Below are 12,633 nucleotides of genomic sequence, written 5' to 3' on the forward strand. Positions count from 1 at the left end.
CTTAGCAAGGCCTAGGGCCATGTGCCTTTGATCTGCCCTAACTGGAATTCCGAAACCGTTGCGGCTTCTGGTGTCTGGTGACCTGGCCTGGCCCGGCCTGGCCTTTGGTGGCTGGCCAGGTCCAAGATCCTCGATATGTATCCATGTGTCTCTGAAGGGGTTGTTGGCATTGCGGTCACAACTTTTGCGTCTTTATTGATGCACTCCATGCCCCAACGCGCTATATTTAACTGTATTTTGGGGACACCATTTTGGGAACCTGGGTTCCGTTTTAAGCCAATAATTGGTCCTTGTAAGGCATAACAGGTGCTTTTCCTCCTTTCTGAGCTCACGGTTGGCCTCTCCTGACCAAAGACAGATCATATCCATGCCCACCATTTACATGATGTCTTCCTGTCGTGAAATGACAGTAGCAGCTTCACTGTAGGCTTAACAAGGGTCCTTTTAAGTCAGGGCAAGACATTTCAGATATGGCATAGTCCCTCCTGGAGCTAAAAGGTGAGATGGAGCTCAGAGTGTGAGAGGTGATGCCTGAGGCGCCACATCCCCAGCTTAAAACAGGTCCTCAGTGACTTGAAAATGGTCCCTTTCTTGGTCTGTAGCAGATATCTAACTGCTTGTGCGATAGTTGTATTAGTGACAACCTTGCTCGTGCCAGTCCTTCTCGCGAGTCAGGCAAAGATAAATATTGTCAATTTGTAGCTTTTGTTCGCCCGTAACTTACACTCAACAACACTCAAACCACACCAAAATGTCCGCAATCAAAAGTGACCTTGCGTCTTCCGGTCTATGAGCCCATGAGCATACACATACACATACACATAACAAACGATTCGCCTCAGATACTTCCTCCAGCGGGAACAAGTCATGATCAGGTGCCACGAAATTGATGTAACTTTTACCCAATGAGAAGCGCGCACGACGTCGTGCGATAGTTGGAATAATACCGCAGTGCCAGGCGCCGCCTCTGCTCGGCCGACCTCGGCCGGCCATCCCCGCCGCGAGCTATGAGAGGCGGGGCCGGGCACGCCACCCGACGAAATAGACGGTTGAAAATGGGACGCCTACGTGCTCGCTTCAGTCGGCACAATAAAATAAACCGATCACAACAACCGATAAACCAATCACTGGGTCTGCTATTGCCTTACGCTGAGGGTGGCTTTCGAAAGGAGGTATAGAAACCCATTGCGGATGGGATACATAGTTCATGTTTCGACGGAGCAAATGTCACGTGGTGAGCGATCTGGTTATTAGATTATTGAACAGGGAAGAGTCTAGTAGCTGTACATAACCCACCCGCCAGATGGATGGTGTAATAGCGCGCCACTCGCCAAGGGTGAGTCACTCGGCCAGCGGGAGCAGAAGTGTGCAGCGGCGGTTGTGTTTAATGGACGGTGGCTGGTATAGGGCTACAAAATGGACCGTTTAATGGTGAAAAGTGGATTTTGTTACAGGATCTACAATCGACCCGTTTCAAACATGAGGGGAGTTTTCCTGAGCCTGCAATGGGCCCTTCTGGGCCTGAAACGGGCCCTTTCTGAACCTATGCTGGACCCTCTCCAGACAACAGATGAGCCCTACTCAAGTGGTTAGGTAGGCCTTTCCGGACCTGAAATGCTGACTTCTCGGTCTATGCTGGTACCTACCAGAATTGAGATGGGCCGTTTTCTGAGTTAATGATGTGCATTTTAAGGACCTGAGAGGGCTTCCTAGCCTAGGATAGACCCTATCCAGACCTTGCAAGGGCCAATCTGGGTTTACGACGAGCCTTTCCTAATTAGAGATGGGCTTTTTCTGAGTTTATAATAAGTTCTTTCCAGACCGAATATATGAATTTCCTCCTGCCCGAAATGAGCATAGACTTTTTGAAGTCTTGAAATGGGTCCTTTTCAGCCAAAGAGGAGCCCCCTTTCCAGACTCACTGCGATTCTGCCCTGAGCTTAAGATGGACCCTCGACGCTTACTTCGAGTGGCGCGATAAGTGAAGTGCTTCCACATATTCGAAAGCCCTTCGTGTAACCTGCAATTACACGAGGAGGGGTGGGGGGCAAAAAGATAGGTTTGCCTCCAAACGCAAAAGATGGGAGCAATTCGCCCCCGTTTGCCCCCCCCCCCCCCCCCCCCCCTCCAGCCGGGATACGCCGCAACTGAAGAAGGCACTTTTTTGTCGTTAACTTCGCGCACATTCGAAGCGAACGAGCAGGCTTTGGTCTTTTTCTCTGCCGCTTTCCCATTGTCCATGCGTGGGCACAATCTTGCATCCCATCAACAGCGGCTTGGACTTTGGGAGTTGCGGTCTCTCTACTCCCGATGCAAGCCGAAAGCCAGAGCAGTGCTAAGGATTAGCGCATCCCGACAGCCAACCACAAGAAATGAGGATGCTCCATTCTATTAAAATGCTTTATCCGTATGAACATTTAGCAGCTAGGAGCTCCAGCTGCGTATGTTTACACTTGCCCTATACGGTGATAACAGTCACGCCAAGTTATTGCCAAGCTCGTTCCACGGCACAGAAGGCTCTCACTAATATCTGATGTAAGTGCAGCCCGGCTTTGAACCGACTGAGATCAGAAATACGTCTGCGGGCTCTTCTATCGGGTGGTGGATGGGGTGCGCAGCCGAGGTATGAGGGCATCGACCTGCGGCCCGGAGGCCAAGTGTCAGCACGGTGAATGATCGGCCGGCTTTGAAAAGCACGCTGCTAATTGGTTCGGTTGGGTTGTGCTGTGCTGTATGTTGTACAAACAGCACATAACATAACATAACACAACATATCAGGTTGGGGCAGTGTTGGATAGTTATCTTGAACTGATGTCTGTGGGTGATGTTTCTCTCGAAGTTAGCTTTTGCAGCCGAGGGCGGGGAGAAGGAATGGTGGAACAAGTGTTCAGCCAAGCAAGGAGCGTACTGAGGCTGAGATTATCAGGGGCGTGAAAAAAGAACAATTGTTGTCACTAGAATACGCAGAAACCGGAAAAAGAGGCACGCTGGGTGGGCTTGGAAAAACAGTCTGATCTTAAAAAAATGATTGACACGCGATCGGGTGGGGGTCAAATTGACCCCCCAAAGATTTTCCCAGAATGGTTTCCGAACGGCGCGGTGTAGCCGCGCCAAATCTTGCACAGCTGCATGTAACTGAACAGCAGATCGTTTGGTATCAGAAATTTAGATTTACCTTGTAAGGTCGCTGACCTATGGCAGGCCAAAGCCAGACCATGGTTTCAGCGAAGTCAATTTCTGGGGAATCGCTCAATCTGATGCAACAATGGAGTGTTAGATGAGGCCATACATCTCTGAAACGCTTTCTTAGGCAACACAAATATAAAATGAACAAACTACGTTGACCTAAGGTCAGGTATGAAGGTCAAGCCAAGGTCAAAACCAATCTGATTTATCACCCTAGGGCTTGCTGTATGGGATAGTTTCTGGTGCTTATTTAGAATTTAGTGATAGCAGGAATCGCATTATACATCTTCCATGGACCCCTCACAGGTCAAAAAAGTCACTGACGTAAAATGACCCAGTCAAACATTTTGTTTTTAGAAACATACTGCCTAGCGTAATCTTTGTCGCTTATTCAAATGCAAAACTCAGAGCGAGCAGTCTTGTATGATTCTGGTCACCATGATCTTCAAGAGGTCAAACAAGGTTACTGACCTGAAGTAAGCATGTAACCTTAAGTTACTGACCTTAAGTAAGCATGTAACCTTTTGCTTAGAAACAGTTATCTAGGCTCTGGGAGCACTTTGGAGTCCAGCCTGGAATTCGAGCATGTTTGACCTTATTTGATCCGAAGGTCACAACCTAGGAACCTCAACCTTTGACATAAGTGAGAACACGTACATGTCAACACGCCCTGCAAATTTGGTGTCTCTAGCTTTCTTGGTTTTTGAGATCTCAGCGGGTCAAATTGACCCCCACCATAGCGAAATCAGTCTTTTAATAGATGTTCGAGTTTGCTATGCGTACACTTAAGCAGGTGGTGTTGGCTGCACTGTTAAAACCGTCACAATGCACGCTTTGTAGACGTGTATATTTAACTAGTTTGTGATGCTTTTCACCTAGATATGTGCACTCAGTTGGAGCGGTCTGTGTAGGGTTATTTGATCAGACGGTGTAGTGTTATGTAATATGACTATGCGATTTCGGTACGTTTCATTTACTAGGCGGTCTCGCAGTCTTTCTCTCACTAGCGCTACGTCGATTATCTCTTCTTTAGGCCTACCTTCAGGGAAAAAATCATTTTCAAGTTGGTTCGTTGTGATAGCTGTAAATGGCATGCTATAGCATTCGCTGAGCGTGGAGAAGGTTACAAAATATGTTACATAAGTACCAAATTTCAAAATTGATTAAGTTGCTGTCTTCTCCTCTTTCCCTCATTATACATCATACCTTCCCCTCATTCAGTATGAAAATAAGGCTCTGTTTGATATAAACAGCGCACTTCCCAGGACCTTATCCAGACATTAGGTACACCTGACATCAAACAGTTATCAATGAGGTTGTGTGCATGACCAGAGGTCAACAGGAATGACAGTTTTTCTGTATCTACGTTGGTTTTAATAGCCTATTTTGTCGTCAACTTCCGCCTATTTCCCTCCCCCCTGCAGGCGAAGAGATGTGAGGGCACAACTCATGTTAAAATGCAGCAGAAGTAACGCTAGATGTTCGAAACATCGACGCATAATCATTGCATTTCAGCAAAAGCAGGTGAGAACATCAGTCATACATGAAAACATCATATGGGGTGTTATCATCACCACAATTAGGTCTGCGCGCAAACATCTCACCGATTCACATGACCTGCGATTTTCAGAAAGCATGAACCTCCAGCACTGAATATCGTGCATGATGCAAAATGTTGTAATATTCTGCACATGACGAGCCTGCCTGAAGATAGCTGCTGGAACGGTTTGGAAATGACGCCAAAAAGTATTGAAAAATTTGATAAAAGCTGGGAAGCATAGTATCAGTAGAAGTGGAAAGTACCAACGTAATCACTGCCAACAAAGCTAGATCGTCGTATTGTCCTAGTACGTCGGTATTCAGCTTGACATTTTTGCATGATTCATCTTGTCTGAAAATCATGGAAAGACTATGAAAGAGAGCTCAAATGGATGTTATTCCCTTGAATTAAAAAAATCCGTATGCGGCTTCCAAGTTTCTATTATTCGACATCGCAAAAATAAACTTAGTTAGCAATACATAGTCAGCTCGCTGTCATGTCATGGACAGCACACCTTGTGATCTGCAGCTGTCCCAAGAAGGAACAAAACAAGTCATCGCCATAATAGCGCAGAGAGATTAGCTCCAGTACTTAGGTCCCACAATATCTAGATCGAGGACTAACGAAACCGCAAATTGACCTAAGTGTGTGATCTTTGTAATAAATGCAACACACTCCGAAAACACTTCATCTCTGCCTGGATATAACGGTGTCACGAAATTGATGTGCAGCTGTATCGTCTTCACTAACAGAGAAAATAATTGAGACCGGTTCAAGATTTATTTCCCAATGTAATCCCAACGCAGTCGTGTACACTGCCGCAACACTAGGTTGTCGAGAGTCTCTGCCTTGATCCTCCGCCAAGCTGCTTGCACGTTTGGGAATAGGGTCTTCCCTGAAGTGGCCAGCAACACCTTGCTGAGCTCTTGCTTGACGGACCGCCCAGAGATTCCTGGGTCCTCCTGGTGTGATGAGTTGGAGCGCCGTCCTGCTGGAAAATTGCCATCAACATGTCTGGCAGGAGTTTGACCTTGGTTGGCGGGCCATTCTCCTTTCTCTCCGCTGTATCGCCGAGGCTGTGGTGTTCTCCAATACCTCTCTGGCGTAGTAGTCGGCGGTGACGGTGTGCTAGCGCGGGACTTGGTGAAGCTCAGAGAGGACTCTGTAGCTCATCATGCCCCAGGCCAGGAATCCTTAGCGGCTGCCTCACTGCCTCGGCGGTCGGCACCTCCGAGCGGTTGTTGGTCCAGATCCGGTCGTTCTGGCGGTTAGGGACTTGGGAAGAGCTCGAAGGGCGACTCGTCACTGAACAGGACGCATCTCGAGTGCTCAAACGGACCAGTTTTTACGGGTCTCGGTGAATTCCAGCCGCCTACGCTTCTGGTCCACGGTAAGCCTTTGCTGCATTCTGAGCCACAGCAGCTTCATTTGCAGGCTGTCTTCAATTGCTTCAATCCACCGGTCTTCAGATACCGGCGGACGGCCGACTCGGAGGTTGGTGCTTGCTTCTTCGCCTTCAGTTTTCTCACTAGCGTTTCTCATCGAGTGGCGCCTTTTGAAGGCCGACTTTGCAATGATCACATACGCCACTCGGCCCAAGGCCAGACTTCCGCCCACAATCTGTGCGGTTTTCAAGGGTCTCTCCCGAGCGGTCATGGGCCAGCCAGCGCCTAATCGTCGCTACGTTGACACCCAAGTCCCTGGCGACCTGAACCTGGGTCATACCGCCCTTGACCACCCATCCGCGCGGTAGCGAATCGATGGTTTGTACTCTTTCATCATTGGCGATATGCGGACTCGACGCGTTAGCTATCTCGAAAGGAATCACCTCTCCCGCCCGCTACCGGCCGAGGTCAGACCGGCCGCTGGGGTCATGTGACCGCCTGACACGGCGGGATGCCCTGGGGCTGAGCGCGATAAAGTTCCAACCACTTAGCGTTCGGGAGAGTGGAAATGATAGGCGGCACAAACCGCGCATCAAGTTCGGGGATACCCTGCGTGGCTGCCACATTGTCAGAATAAAGTGCATACATACTCAAAGGGTAAACATACCTGAGGCATGCCACATAAAAAGAACTCATAAAAATGGCCTACATTAGCATTACGCAGACAGCTGGCGGACACACAAAAAGCTAGCACTTGAGTTGTTAAATGACTTTGCGATGCACACTGTGCACATAGGCAAGATAATAGGAATAGCCTTACTCCTCGGAGAAAACCCAGGAGACTGGAGATATAGGTAAGTTCGCATTTTGGCAACATGTCTTTATCGAAAAGAGTGGCGAAGCAATTAATTCACTTCCGCTACTCGCTTCGATAGAGGCGTAGTGCCAAAATATCGACGCATCTATATCTTCATCCTCCTGGTTTTTTCCGAAGAATAAGGCTTCTACAACTGCCTGACCTAAAACGAGCTAAAACTAACTTGATTAAACTTGGAATCTCCTGTTTAGACAGGTTAGTCGAGACAGTAGAAAAGTATACCAATATGGTCCATTGTCATAGCACATTATGCGGCCAGTACTTAACATTTAGTATAAACCAAGACGGTTGCGTCCCACACCTCATTAGGTTGGGTTACCAATGTTTCTTTAAGTACTAGTTATCATGCATACTATACATACTTTCAAGGATCAAATAGACAAAACTGAGGTGTGCACTGAGTTCCTTACCAATGACCAGTAATGGCTATGTAACTTAAAGGTAGCTTGTAAATGAGGTAAAAATTCCTGAAGATTAACACTTAGACGGTGTAAACACAGCTCTCACATACAAGCCATATGAAGCATTCTTAGAAGAAGTCAAATGCAGCAAAAGCTTGAGAAGTGTGTACACTTTGCTGGCCAATTATAAATCATTTGTATACAAATAAGAAATAAATTAATCGCACTGGTGCCAATAGGCCAAAGGCCTATTGGCCCTGGGCCAAAGAAAATCTGGAAACGGCCTATTTGGCCGTTATAAAATCACTCAAAAAAACATTGTAATTCAGCGATAATCATTTGTGGTTTTTTTTCTTTACGTTCCGTAGGTCATCAAATTATCCACTAGTGTCCTTGCTAACGCACCACGCATAGTAAATGGACACAGATAGGCATGGCGGAGAAAGGATTCCCCGCATTGACCAAGCTCTGAAAATCATCCGAGATTTGCGCTCGGCCTGGGGAATTATCCGCGGTAATTATCCGCGTATGAAGCGTCCAAAGCTACTCCAAGAGTTAAAGGTGCTGGAGAATTCTCAAAGATTAGCTGCCGGGGGAGCACCGCGCGCACTTCAAACTCTGTGTAAGCAAATTCATTCCGGGTGGAATAGCTCTTCGGACTATTGCCCTCGTCTGTTGATCTAGACTACACAAACACACCAGACGAGGATGGTAGTCAGGACAATACGTGGAACAGGACCATACGTGACACTAATGCCTCTTTTCAATTTTTCCTTAAAGCTGTTAACGAATGCGTGTTTGCACAATGGCTGCAGTCAGCGCGTTTGAAATTTGCTGCTAGTGCTGACGAAGTCCCTTACCGGAAGATTATTCACAGACGCTAACTACGTGCGCGATATGAGAGGTAAATTAGCGGTGCAAAACGTTTTGAGGTCACCCGATATATCTGTGCTGCCAGCAAAACTTTGGGAAACTTGAAATATCTGGTCAATGAAAGCGCATTTGTGCAAACAAGGGATAACAATAGAGATAAATCGAAATCGTCCTTAATGCTACGTGCATAATGTAAAGTCTTAATTCGACTAAACACACTCTCTTTAAATTCGACACGCCCTTCACTATGGACCACGAACTTATGATGTTCTACTCTGCGTCCAGTCGCGAGAAAAAATGTAATGCGCATTTAAGACAATGTGAGACTAGTGGGTTTTCGAGTTACGATGGTTTAGCGGCATACAGACGGGCGGCGTTCTTCGGACCACAACCCACGCCGCCTGCAGCTATTTTTCTCAAGAAGCCGCGAGGTCAATGGCAGTACGTCGAAAACGCACTGCCATTGATCCCGTTTCCCCTGCCTGCCAACGCACCGGTCACTGTTCCTCGCAGGCCAGCAGCTCTCGTCACCACCGCCGCGCAATACCTCGTCGCCTTTGCAGTTCGCAGTTCACGACCGTGCCAGCGGCGTAGGCGAGCTTTTTCCTTTTTTAATTTCGCCCGCATGGTCGGCGTGGACGAATTCGCCGCAGCAGCGGCAAGGCCGGCGCCGCGGCGTCGCCGCTCCATCGCCGGGCCGGGCTTCGCGCGACAAGGCGTGACGTGCGGCGTGACGCGCGGTGTGACGCGCGGCGTGACGGGTGACGTTAGGACCGATCGGTCACAGGCGGAGCAGTGCTGACGGTCTTCACAAGCGGCTCCATTACTAGGCTGCGGCACGGACCGGCGCCCTTCCAAAAGACCAGGGAGAAGTGTAGTGAGAGGCAGACGTGTGGAAAGACTACGTCTTCAAATGTGTGGAGGGTGTCGTGGGTGTTTCATAACATTTTCAGCCGCGCGGTCTTGGTTTTATCGGGTCTGCTTCCGTTGCGCAGGCCAGCAGCCCGTGTAGTGTTCTTGGATTGGACAGTTACGTCAACTGCGTGTGTCATTTTGCGTATGTCATGATGCTCTTGAGGATTGCACTCGGTCATGGTAAACGACTCAATTCATGTGTTGCGGAGAACGAGCTGTTTAGTATTCGAAGCTGGAGTATGCATTGTTCACCTCAGGCGTATAGCATCGTTGATTCAGCTATAGGTTTGGGAGCGGATGCGCATGACTTCTTACCAAACTAAACTGGCGGCTAAACTAAACCAAACCAAACCAAACTAAACCAAACCAAACTAAACGAAACAAACTCCGTCCTGTCGGCTCCACCAATAGTTGCCAGCATACACTGCTGAATACACCACTGAAAAAACAGCGCAGACATTCCACCACTCAGCCAACGAGCACACCCGGGCTAAATTGGAGCTAGCGGTCCGACTGCGGCCGCTAGCTCCAGTCTATCAAACACTTTTGCCAAATCGCGCCACTGACGTTGGAGCTGCGAGCGGGTGGTACGCTGTACCACGACCGATGTCCACTGTCGGCGTTTGACACGACTTAAGACGGGAGTGTCACGCTGATAACCTCGGCATCCTCCGCCATGGCGCTTATGATGCACACCGCTCACATGGAGACGGTGTGTGCATTTACAAACTGCATGGCGAGAAGAGGTTGGCACTAAGCAGTTTATCAGTAATAAAAGTGATGCAAAAAGCCACTGGAACGTGTTCGCATTCAACTTAATCTAAGCGGCGGGGGGGAGCAAAACGATTAAGCATTTCATATCGCAAAATGTGACCCGAAGTATCATGAAAATGTTTTTTGACTGGCATGCCTTCGGGTTGCAAAGGCTACCAGCGCAGCGTTTAGTCGGGTCAGGGCAAGTTGGCATTCATAGGAGTTTGGCGGCCATTCGCATCCACAAGGAACTTTAGTGAAAGAGTGAATTTAAAAACCCACCGGCGCTTGTGCGACTATGTAGTTCAGAATTTTAGAATAGTTGATCGCATTAAGTTAACAACGAGTTTCTCTGGCAGCAGCATTTGATGAGCATTGACAACTTCCATGAAAAAAACGTCCTTACGATCGTGGTCTGAATTCGAAACCATCGCTGCGTGCCTGTGCGTTGCAAACACCGCGTTGCTTAGACCTTCGGAAGCCCAAGAAGGAACGACAGATCTAAATAATGAAATGCATACATTCCTAGAACTGTTCTCACGGTCTGCAACTGAAGGCTGCGGACAAACGAAGCTGCTGTCACTTCCACGCGAGGCCCTCAGCTCCGTCACCCTCGTAGTAGGAGCCAATCATCTCCAGTATGCCACTCCACCCGATGGAGCGTCGTCCGACCGGCGCACTAGGCGCAAAACCCTACCGTCGTCAACATCGCAGGAGATGGGAGCCCGGCTGTTGAGATCTTCCGGAGTCACAGCGAGCGGTCAGCCACAATGGCTGGAGTGAAGTCAGGTTCTCAGCGCCTGGTTCGAAATGAAATAGAACCCGGTCGTGCGAACCGGAGTTCCGAGAACATGTCCCATACATGAACATGTGTGAACATGAGCATGAACATGAGCAAGAGCATGCTTTCGGTGGAGTTATCCGGACGTAAGCGGTAAGTCTTATTACAACTCCAGCAATCCAGATGCGCGTTGTGCAATAGTGTACCACTTGAGATGCTCGATGTCATTTTACCGCACACCCGATGGATGAAATTAAGCCCTATCCACGACCCAGTCTCCCACAAATGGATGATCTTTATCCGTAACAGAAGCGCATTGCCTCTACTGCATCCACAGTGCCCGGTCCGCTGCTCGTACCTCTCAGATGAGAACGACAGGAAGCATTCAACCTGTACGCATTTGTCTAGCCCAGCGTTGACCTAGCCATGAAGTGTACTCGGTGCCAAATATGTGATGAAGAACTGTGCGTTGCCAGTCTGACAACAACCTCGTGATAGCACACGCATTTGAAAGGCACGTTCGCATGTAGCTGCAAACGCTGAGAGTCTGTCCGAAGTTCCAAAGCACGAAATGAATGTTCGGGCTCAGACATTCTCGAGATGACATTGTACAGAGGAGCCCATTCTGCTTGTGCTTTTTAAGCACGTCTTTTTCCAAGAGGTGCAAAGAAACTAGCCTGTCATGCTCTCTCCTATATCGCTGATCCACACCGTTTGGATGTTCAGTCACCATGTCTGTCAACCATGCATCCTCGGCAATTAGCTAAAGTGAGAGCACACTGTAATATTCGGTTGTCAGCCGGCCAGCTGCTGCAGTTCAGCTGTTGCTCCGGCCAGAGCACCCGCAATGGCGTTGGCTTGACATGATGACATACACATGGTGGCTTCGCGTAGGTTATATCGCATAGTCCGAAGTAACCTGGATGACTGACTATGTGAGCTTAATTCGTCACATCTGATGCTCGCTTCAGTGTCTTCAAATGTGGAAACATTACTATCAAGCAGGGCAGGGCCGTGAACGGCAACTGGTGGTGCCGTTCACAAAATGGTGTTCAAGGTGTCTATTTCAGTTCAAAACCCAATACATATGAGGAACACTCCCTCTAAAATAAATATATAGCTCTGGTTCTGTGGCGAGCTCTAGGATGCATTCGTAAAGATGAACGAGACTGAGAAACGGATCAACACCCAGGCTGTGACGTCACGTGACGTCAAAGGCACCTGCGAGCGTTTTACGACAAGAAGGCTACAACGCGCCGCGTTCTGGCCGTCGGGTCGCCATCGTTCGAGAGTCCGGGCCGCCTTCTGGCCGTCGGGTCGCCACCGGTCGAGAGTCCGGGCCGCCTTCTGGCTGTCGGGTCGCCATCGGTTGAGAGTTCTGTTCAGGGTCACCGTGCCGTTCCCAGACACGCCCTCCGTCCTGATGACTGGCGCCGCTAGATCCCGAAGGATGGTGATCGATGCTCTATGGCGGCCGGGTTTCGGCCACTAGCTTCCGTCAGGCGCCGATCAGCACAGCTGACCGCGGGCGCGACGGCCGTTATCGCCGCCCGCGCCACCCGGCGGGCGGTCGGAACCATATAGCTGGCAGCGATGTTGCTCTCCACGCTGGGCCTCTAGCCTAAAAGGCTTTTGGAGGCTCGGTCTATTTCAAGCCGGCGATGGAAAGTACGCAAGTAAATGACCATAGGAAGCATATCGTAAGACCAGAGCTATTTATCGTTTTGTAAACGCCGTTGCGCTGGAGACGCTCGTGACTCCCGTACACGTGGCCCACTACGTCATTTCCATACTTCCTCAGCGAATATTGTGTAATTCTCTGCATTCCTGGTGTAGCAGCTAAAACGAGGCAAGTGTGTGTACGCTGCACGTGCTCACGTGGCGACGTGCGGTACCGAGTGATGATCGGTTTGCAGTGCGCG

Source organism: Pollicipes pollicipes, unplaced genomic scaffold (assembly GCF_011947565.3).
Source record: "Pollicipes pollicipes isolate AB1234 unplaced genomic scaffold, Ppol_2.1 Scaffold_4335;HRSCAF=5105_pilon_pilon_pilon, whole genome shotgun sequence".
Classification (NCBI taxonomy): domain Eukaryota; kingdom Metazoa; phylum Arthropoda; class Thecostraca; order Pollicipedomorpha; family Pollicipedidae; genus Pollicipes; species Pollicipes pollicipes.